The following is an 8,554-nucleotide window of genomic DNA, read 5'->3' as shown; positions in this document are numbered from 1 at the left end:
TTGAACCAAAACTTTCTAAGCTTCATCTCCAATAATGGCCCATATAATCCATTTGGCACAAAGAGTGAGGCCTTGATTCTATATGGAAAGAAGGCCAAGGCCTTTGAAATTTTTAAGGAGACAACAAAAATCCCAAGCCACTTTATGAAAGCCATGATGGTCAGAACCAGAAGCCCAAAGAATGTCACAGAGCAATCGCTCCAATTTCAGATAAGAGACTTTGGAAGGAGCCCAACAGGAAGAATAATAAACATGCGTATCTGCTAGGAGCTTTGAAAAATCTAAAATTTCCTCGCAAGAGAAAGGGGTTTAGTAAGTCAATAGTCAAGCTTGTTTTCAATCTTGATAAGCACAATATTCCACAAATCAACTGGTGAAGCTTGAAAGGCAAATTGAATGCCCATAAAGTGAAAGATCTCCTTATATGTGACCCATTTCCATTCGAACTAGTCAAGCCATGGTGGAGTTGGAAGAAAAGATTGCTGATAATAGAGCATTTTGTGCCATTGAATAGCTCAGCCAAAGGCTTGACAAAAGGTGTCTAGACGTTGCAAGGCATTAGTGATGTTTTCCTCATCCTCAAAAAGAGCGAGAAAGGAATCATCAACAAATTGCCCATTGACCAATTGAGAGGAGGAATCTGGCAAGGAAATTCCATGAACAAAACCAGAAGAAATGGAGTGGGATAGCAAGTAACCAAACCCTTTAGCAACAAGAACATATAAAGTTAGAGCTAGAGGGCAACCCTATCGGACAGAACGAAAGAGCCCAAAGGCTTCAGATTGAGAGTTATTGATAGTAATACAAGCATTAACATCTCCAAAAAGCATCTTTGTAGATTGAAGAAAATTGGGACCGAAACTAAGAGCTTGAAGCATAGCCAAGATGAAAGGCCATTCAATCCAGTCATAAGCTTTAGCAAAATCAATTTTCAAGAACACAGAAAACTGATTGGATTTGTGAGCTTGCTCCATGCCTTCCTAGACATCAATGATGTTGTCAAGAATATACCTGGACTTACTAAAGCCAATTTCTTTGGCTGCACAATTAAAGGAAGGAGATGGCAAATTTTAAGAGGAATTGCCTTAGCAATAATTTTATAAGACACATTAAGCAAAGTAATGGGCTACCAGTTACATATATCCTCAGGATTGCTAGCTTTAGGTATGAGTTTGATGTTTCCTTTTTTGATAATACCTCCTAGACTCTTAGAATGACAGGTTTCAAGATAAAATTTGTGTAGGTTGAGACCAATAGACTCCCAAAGGTGTTTGTTAAATTCACAGGGAAACCCATCACACCCGAGGGATTTGTCATCAACCATGGAAAAGATTGCCTCCTTGAGGTCTCGAATGGTGAGAAACTGCTCATAGAAAGCATGTTGCATGATCGCTAGGTGGTTTGGAGTAACAAAAATACACTTTCTGAACACTTCTTCCTCAGCAACCAAATTTCCCTGCAAAGAAAACACATTTTCGTAGTGGTGAACAAAATCTTGCAGGATGTCAGGGAGACTAGAGAGAACATAACTGCCCTATTTGATCTTTTTAATTCCAAGATTGGTATGACAAGCTCTAAGCAGGGATTACTTTGGCGATGAATCTTCGCCTTTTGGCGATCCTGTCTAACAAGTCAATCGTCATTTGGAAAATATTTATCATATTTCGATCCAACCGCATTGTTGGATATTGATCATATTTGGGTCCAATGCCCAGGGTGGTCACCCATTAGTTATCACATGATTGGTCAAAAATATCGGTGCAATCGCCAATGCGATATACAGTTTGGATACATTTATTTTAAACATATCGCCAACCTTTGCATGTTGTTTCTTATTGGCCGGCGTTATTTTTCCATTACTACAACCATATAAATTTTCCCTTGGGTTGGATGTCACAAACCATTTTACTGATGTGTGCTGATCACCTGCCCCATTTAGCCAACTGTTTCCTACTATGGGCTTGCATAGGAATGTGCATTTCGCCTGTATTTGACATTCTCACTTGTTAATCCTGCCTAATTTGCCAACCTAGATTGAACTATAAGAAATTATTATTCTATACAATTCGCTATTTTCTGGTCTGGAGACTAGCATTTCTTATTGCTGCTGAACTTTCAAAGTGCTGAGTGCATTGGCCATTGACTTGTGGACCCTGGTTTTTGTAAAAGACAAGTGATTTTTAAATTATTTTTTAAGTGGTACTGGTTATTTTTATAGTTTCACTATCCAATGTCTGCTGGTGACTGGACATCTCACATGCTAAGATAGCCTATAGGTATTAGGTTTGTGAATTATATTGGGTAGTACCATAGACTGTAGTATTGTAGTAGAAGTACCCTTTTTTTGAGAATGAATCATATTATTGTTATTATATGTAGTCTAAGTAGTTAAGTCTTTTGTTCAACAACTAAGTTGATTTTTTTTGCAGCCTTTATTGGTTTGCCATGTCACACAAGAGGGGTACGATCCTTGAAATCCAAGAGAGGCCACCATTACTAAAATGTAGAACCATAGCAACATATTTTGGTGGTGGAAATGTTGGCAAGCTACAAGATTCACAAGTTAGATCTCCAGTGGTTACAGAAAAAAGAGATTGATCACAAGTTGGACCCTTAGACAGTATTGAAGTTCAAGTTGGTGAACTTGATATCTCAGTCGAGGACGAACTTGAACAAGATCTGGAGGAACTTCCCTGAGTAGGGAGTTACAAACTAATATTATAGAGTTGGAGTCAATCCCGGACCAGTCGATTGAGAAAATCAAAATTGATTCCATAAATCAGGTTTATGCACAAAAGGGGAAAAGAAAATTGGAATCAAAGAAAGATCGATCTCACTGGGATCTGTCCAAAAGGAATTTTCAGTTAGAATGAGTGGAAAAGTACTGGTTCATTGAACCAGTGCCCAATCCAAATGATGGTGAGCCTCCTGCAGAATGCAGATGTAAGATTTGCACAGAGATAACAAAGAAGGAGAAGAGGCTACAGCTTAAAATTGATACCATAGAAAAGCATGTCGGTAAAGTTTACAAGAAGGAAATTATAGATGGAGTCAAAAACTTGGAAAACAAAAGAGAATTGTCTGCATATGAGGAATGCTGAAATATACGAGTTACACTAGCAAATATGGGAGAAGCATTCTGCAGTAAAAGGTTCCATTGAAGATTTCATTGGGAAAGCAACGAAAGTGTAAAATATGGGAAAAGTAGTTCAATTAGGTGCCATCTTTTATATATTGAGTAGAGGACACCCTATGACAGACTACCCTTCAATGACTGCATTATTGCATTTTTTGAAAACTCGAAACTATCCTAACAGTCACTGGTCAGTAAACAGCGTGTGGGAATGGGCTAAATGTCTTGCACATGTTGAAATAGAAGATATGAAGGAATCTATAAAAAACTCAAATTTCATTGCATTTTCTCTAGATGAAGTTACAACAATTGATAATACTTCCTGGGTGTGCATGCATGTTTATACTGTAAACAATCTTTTTTGTCAACCATTTCTACTATCTATTGTTAAATTGAATTATAGCATGACAGCTGAAAACTTATATGAATTATTAAAGATTACTCTAATTGAATTTGGAGGTTTGGATAGCATGGAGATTGCCAAAAAGTTGGTGTGTGTTGGAGCGGATGGTGCTTCGATTATGCAAGGTTATAAAGGCGGTCTTTGCAAAAAGATCAAGAATGATTTGGCACCCTACATTATTCCCATTCATTGCATGGTCCATCGAATGAATCTAGCTTTTGGAATTGTCAACAATTTTGGTTGTGTAAGTAAAGTGGAATCTTTGATCAAAGAGATTTACCAATACTTCTGTCAAAGTCCAAAATGAGTCTGAGAATTTCAACCCTTTACTGCAGGACTTATTGATGGGAGGAAGCTTCTTAAAGACAATGATACCAGATGGATCTCTTTGGATGGACCAGTGCATCGAGTAATGTCTGAATACCCTTCATTGCTTGGACTAATCCACTCTGTGCGAGACAGATTCCCTCGGCTATATTCAAGCCTAACTAATGTTAAGGTACTCTTAACTTTAGTAGCTATTCTCCCCATGCTACAAGACATGAGAAATATTATTAAAAAGGTTCAACAAAGAGTTATGTACATTACAGAATATAATAAGCTGCATAAAATGACATGTAGTAGCCTGGATACTTTGTACCGATTATTACCATTAGATGAAACAAAGTTTGCAAAGTGGTTAGAAATCTCAGATTTGAACAATCCTGGAAACTTTTTACATATTGGTGCAAACGATGAGGTATATGCCAGGGTACATGGAGTTGACATACCAATGTAGTACTATGCCCATGTCAACCCCAACTCCAACCCTAATGAAGTAGGAAGCGAAGTTGAATCAGAACTAGAGAAGGAAGATTAAAGACTTTGTGCTTGACTTTGTCAAGCGAGCTCGCTACAATCTATCATCAGAAATTAGATTCAGATTCCCTCGAGAGGAACTGTTGGAAGCAATGTCAATTGTTTTTTCCACAATATTGGTCTCTAAACAGTCCAATTGATTTTCGAAGAAGGATGACGACTCTGATTCAACATTTTTCCACACCTAAAGTAATCAATGGAGTCACCATAAATGAAATTTTAGATGAAACTCGATTAAGAGATCAATCATACTCTTTTGCAAACATAATGAGGGAACAATATGCTGTTATGGAGAACCCAAATGAAGAGGGAGTGGTAACAAAGCTTTAGAAAAACCTTGGTGAGAGCAATCAGTTGAGAGAGGCAATACCAGAATATTTCAAGCTTACCAATTTATGTTTGACAATGATATTGGGTTCAGTGGAGGATGAGAGAGTTTTCAGTACTTTGGGCTTCCTTAAGTCAAAGGTTAGAAACAAATTAGACAAAAATTTGGATAATTGTCTGAGGCTCTATAATTCTAGGTATGAGGTAGAAAGTTTCCTTTATGATAGGGATGTCAGCATTTGGAGAAAGCAATGTCAAAGAAGAGGGATTGCCAACATTTCAAACACAAGTGGCAGTAGAAGTGGCAGTGGTGGTGGTAGTGGTAGTGGCTGTGGTAGTGGTTCATATCATGATATTGAAAGTCAAAGCAATGAAGATGATGTTGAATTTGGCATGCATAGTGAGTCTGACGCTGACAGTGAATCTAAAGAAAACACAACAAACAATGAAATTTTATATGCAATAAATGAGGAGGATTTTGATGATAGTGATGCTGAGCTGGTCCAGGCAGAATGATAACTATAGCAACTTCTCAACCTTCTGCGTGAGTCAAGTAGTAGGCTAGTAGCTTTGATCTAAGACTCTACCTACTAATTAATTATGTAACATGTTTGTAGAAGTTAATTTATAGCCTTCATTCACTGTCCCTTTATAGATGCTTAATTTTAGTTATTTATTTTTGAACATGTTGATGGTACAAACTTAGTACTTACATGTGGAGATTTTCATTGATTGCATTTTTTAAACATCTTGAGATTTTCATTGATTCTAGTTTCTTTAAGAAATTGTAACATAATGCATTTAACAGAATAAGCTCCATTTAAAAAAAAAAGTGTATTATACTTTATAATTACAAATTAGCCTGTAACATAATACATTTAATGATTGCCAATTACAAACAATTACAACCCTTTGCAAATGACTCAATGTCAAATTGCAATGACCGTGAATTCCCTTTTGCGGATACAAGGGAGCAACAATAGTTGTAGGTCAGTTTGTAATTGTATATATGATCAGATATGTTGGCTCTTGATTCCTGATATGCCATAGTATGCTAGTGCCTAGCTACCCAACTATTTTGATATGTTGGCTCTTGATTCCTGTAACAATTAACATTAAACAAAGTTGAAATTAAATCCAAAATTTGAAATTAAAGAGCAACAAGTAACAAAAAAATTATAGTTCTATCACTTACTAAGTTGTTGTAGTGTTACTACTTAGTGCTATTAGTTATGACTCCACTGATAGCAACAGTAACAATTTGAGAAGATGACCCAGCTTCACTGAATTTCTTTAGGGCGCTCCATTCTGCATCATTTGGAAGCCCCATTTTTTTGAGGTTGTAGCTAATTAGCTGTAGTCTCATCAACAAAAAATACTTTTGAGAGATAGAATCATATAATATGAGGAATCTATCTATAACATCACTCATTGTTGATAGTGGTTTGATGCAACTTGCAATTCCCTCTGGAGTGAATTCCTCAGGCAATTTCCCTAAATCAGAATTCATCCTACCCTACAACTTTAGCATGTAATTTTCATTTCCAATGAATGTGCCTTCTAAGTTAGCTAGATTTGGTAATCCAACATTTAGCAAGTTCACTATGGTGTTATTCATCTTCATCAACTCTTTGTAAGCAGAATTGAGCGATTCACCAATTCACATTACTTTTTCACAATGTTGAGAGACATTAATGGCCATTACACAAGCATCCAAGTGGTTGTTTATTCCATGGTTTGCCAAATCCCTGTCATTGGATCTCTTTAGTTTATTGAGAACTTGGTCAGAAAGATCTTTTAAGGAACTGGTGAAGATTTGTCTTTTAGCCTGAAAATCAATTTTTACATTTTCAAAGACAACTCTAACATTGCTATTTAAATCAAGCCATTCAACCAAACCATCATTGATCGTCATTATTTTGTCCCAAATTTCTTGTTTGATAAGCTTAACTGTGTTTATTATAATATCTGTCACATGATGGTCTTCGGAAGAAGTCGTTCTATTTTCTGCCATTACATTCTCCACCTTTTTCTTCATTTCAGACATCTCTTTTTCACTCTTTTTCTGCATTTCCTCTAGTTGCCTTTGCCAGTTAGTTGTTCTCTTCCTCTCATCCTCCAATTTCTTCTTCAAATCTTGAATTTTATTTGCAGTAGTTACCTCTTTTTTCTTCTTTTCCTCGAGTTTCATTTTCAAATCATGGATTGTCTTTGAAGTGGACTCCTCCTTTTTCTTCACACTGTCCAATTCCTTCTTCAAATCATGGAGACTTTGAGTAGAATCCTCTTTCTTCATGTTCTCTAATTCCTTTCTCAAATGGAGGTTTTGCTTTGCAGCTGACTCCTCTTTTTTCTTTGCATTCTCCAATTCCCTCCTCAATTTGTGGATTGTGTTAGTGCTTGCAGTAACACTAGACTCCCTTTTCTTTGCATTCTCCAATTCCTCCTTCAAATCACTGATAGTTTTTGCAGTTGACAACTCTTTTTGTTTCATATTCTCCAACTGCTTATTCAAATTGTGGATTGTGTCTACACTAGAATCCTCTTTTTTCTTCTAATTTCCCAATTCCTTTTGCAAATTAAAAATCATACTTGCCCTAGAATCCACTTTTTTCTTTTCCTTTTCCCATTCATCCTTCAAAATTTTATTTTCCTTGGCAGCAGATTCCAGCTTAGTTTTCAATTGATTGATGAAATGTGCACTACTCTCTATAGACTTGAACAATTGTGCAATAGACACTTGTTCATTCTTAAGTCTTTTTTGGCACTCATCCAATTCTTTAGTCAAATGTTGCACTTGTTCATTCATCTTTTCTTGCTGGTCAATTGCCTCTGTAGGAGAAGATTTCTTTATCCTATTTTGCAATTCTTTGAACCTATTGTCTGTTGCTTTCTCCTTCACCTTCATATTATCAAGGTCTGCCTGTAACTTTTCTATTTGCTTTGTAAGCCTTTTTTTTCCCTCTCCACTTTCAGAAGTGTAGAGTAGACCATTTTGTTTCTCTCTTTTGATATATTGATTTTGTCAATATTTTTCACTTTTGACAAATCCATTTGAAGACTGGTAACTTGTATATCATTACGATTTATTACATTTTGTGGTGGATTATTATCTCTACCTAGGGGCATAACAGCCATGAAGTTCATCATTTCATTGTTTGGATCATATGTTGAAAATATCCTGTTAGTAGATCCCTGACATTCAACAATTGCATCACTTTTCAAAGTCTTCATAATTTGCCTATTTCTTTCGCTTGTTTGTTCAAACTTTGATGTAAACTCGTTCAAACTAAAATTTGGGTTTTCTAACATAATTGAGTGTTTCAAAGGTGAATTATCAACTGTATTGTTGAATGATGATGCTCCTCCATGTCCAACTAAACTTACTCCACCTACAATTGTATTTTGAGGATTGCCAACATATCGAAGATGGCCCATTCCAAATCCTGGCATTTTAGGACTGTTTTCAGGGTTTTGTACAGAAGCCACTAGTGCATACATTGCTGAAGTAATCGCTAACATTTCTTGCGGTGTAAATGTCATAAGTTTTTTCTGTTTTGCACAAGGTTCATCCATGCTAGTGCCAGTGCCAGTGGGATCAACTACAACTAGATTTGAAGATTTAACAAATAATGTGTTGGGATGACCTTCAGAAGTAGAAGTATAATTTTTTTTGCCCTTTTTAGATGAATCATCTTCAATCTCGGAGCTTCGAATGATTGGTTTACTTCCTCTTTTGGGTGGGTCTAGTATTGGAACTGGATTCCAAATCCCATCACCACTTGCACCAATGGACCCTATACCTGCATAACCCATTTTTTGTATCATAGTTG

Source organism: Cupressus sempervirens, chromosome 3 (assembly GCF_028749045.1).
Source record: "Cupressus sempervirens isolate cs-2001-9-10 chromosome 3, ASM2874904v1, whole genome shotgun sequence".
Lineage (NCBI taxonomy): Eukaryota > Viridiplantae > Streptophyta > Pinopsida > Cupressales > Cupressaceae > Cupressus > Cupressus sempervirens.
Note: the sequence above shows the minus strand (reverse complement) of the source record.